We start from the raw sequence: 2,369 nt of genomic DNA, 5'->3' as shown, positions 1-2,369 counted from the left end.
ACTGAAGTGAAACTGTATTGAAAGTTCACACTATTCACACTAGATACAATATTTTTGAGTCACTATTATTTTGTGCACAAACTGTATATGCAAAGTCAACTGAATTATTACTGAGGAGTCCTGGAAGGTGATGAGGACAACAGGCATCTCGGGGCTTAACAAACAGGGATAAAGCGCAGAGACATCCCATAATCACCAAGGAATCAGCAAAACAGCAGCTCATTAGAAGAAAAGTGGCTCCACTACGAACTGCAAAGTGGGAATCAGAAAACGGTGCTCACAGTGGTCCAGTAATTATTTCCAAAGCTGTAAATAACCATTTCTACATATATTACATATAATACATACATGATGACAAGCACACAAACAGTATCTACAAAGTACACGGACAAATTCTTTCTGCCTACATATACACATCTTTTTTTCCACATTGCAGGGGTTTAAATTAAATATAAAAAGCTTACGTATGGACTAAGTGATTGAATGTGGTGCACAGCAGTTCCCCTGTTTAGCAGCTCTACGTGGTTCAGCAGACTTTCACCACATCAGTGAACAGGGAGGACAGAACAAATCACTCACTGCACCTTTAACTGTGTCTGTTTCATTTTTCCTTCTTTCTTTTCTCTCTTTCATAAAGATCCGCTTTAAAAATCTTCACGAGTCCTTCGTGCCGGCCCGGGCTGGAGAACACAACCAGCTCAAGTTGCTGATGTTCCTCCGTCGTTTCCATTGCAGAGAACTTCTCATCCAGCACCCACAGAGGGCGCTACAGTCACAGCTCTGACTTCACATTGCACAAAGAAGTTTAAGAAACAACAAATCCTCGACTTGTTTTAGCGCTGGTGTGGGTTTATGGTTATCACACTGTTACATGGAAATAATTAGAGCGTGGAGAACTGACATCAAGCCAAAATAAAGAAGCAGCATTCCAGTCAGACGAGCTTCACTTAAAAGACCCTGAAAGCCTTTTTGTGAAATTTTCCTGGCACTGGCGGCTGGTTGCTCAATATATCTTTGCAAGGACAAATACTGAGTCTTTGAACCAAAAGCACACGATTGTGAGTAGAAAATCCTTCACTTGACTGCCAAAAATCCCAAGTTAAGTGGTTCAAGTTGTACTTTAGTCACACAAGCAGCACGGCAGCGTTGGTCAGAGGATCTCTTGGATGGTCGGTCCACCTCGTTAGTCTCAAATCTCTCGACACAACGTTGGCGACGTGTGACGTCCTTGACTTTAGTGATCTCTCAGCTTTCTCTTTCACCTTCATGTGGCTGATAGTTCAGTTTGTCCAACACCTTGTTTTGGAGCCAAATACGGTCGTAACCTCAGTGTGTTTGGATTGAGTGCTAATTAGCAGATGCTAGCATGCCATCACACAAAGCAAAGCACTAGCACCTTTGCACCGACGCGTCGATCAGTGAAACCCTAACCCTAACAAGCCATCTTATTGCCTTTTTAGAGGCTCTTCCACACTGAATGTTCTGACGGTTACTCCTTGCAAGGTACTGATTCCTCCTTCAGATCACTCCTCCCTCGATGCTTTCATCTGTCTAAAGTTATCTGTATAAATTCCACCACCAAATCCAACAACAGTCTTTTCCTCTTGGGTCTTTGTCAACGTGACAGACGTCCTCGGTCCACAGAGTTCTGCGTCTGGTAACACAGCAGTCCAAGCGAGATGCATTTCTCAAATTAGCCTCAGGATCCCTGACTACTGCCTGTCCTGTGTTCTTCTCTGCAGTCAGTGTCTTGGAGGTCTTTGGCAAGTTGTTCCAGTTTTCCAGCGAGCAGCTTTCTGTACTGCGTCAGCACTTCGTTCAGGCTGGTTTGGGGGGAACAGTTCTCGACTGCAGAAGGAGAAGGTGTCAAGTCATCACTCTGAAAGAAAGCAGAATAAATCAAACAATTAATAAACACACAGTGGAAAGCCCAGTTTGACAAACACGTTTTTTCAGAAATAAAAGAGACATTTGTGGTTTATGACTGCTGGTAGCGTGTCTGTGTTACTGGCTCAACGGGACATTTGTGTCCATTATAGGGCGTGAATGTACAACTAATATTCAAAGGCGTGTCAGTCAGCTCATTGGGTCGCATTAATACAACCGTGGTCATGAAAATAAATTAATACCAGATGTTATGTGAAACAAATGGCACCCTGTCAGTTTCCTGGTTTGCACATTCTATTTGTTCATTAATTATCATTGTTTGTCTCCGTGTTCATAATGTCCAGTGTTCAGTGAAAGCTTTACGTACATGTTTATAGTCTAACATCGTGCATTATGTCAGTCAGTGTCCACAGGTGGCACCGTTTTGGTAATTTTGCCTCTGCAGTGGATTTAAAATGAAGAAATCAAGGTGTGATGGAAGC

Source organism: Stegastes partitus, unplaced genomic scaffold, assembly GCF_000690725.1.
Source record: "Stegastes partitus isolate 25-593 unplaced genomic scaffold, Stegastes_partitus-1.0.2 Scaffold373, whole genome shotgun sequence".
In the NCBI taxonomy this organism is placed as follows: Eukaryota; Metazoa; Chordata; class Actinopteri; family Pomacentridae; genus Stegastes; species Stegastes partitus.
The sequence above is the reverse complement of the archived record's forward strand: the minus strand, read 5'-3'. Positions refer to the sequence as shown.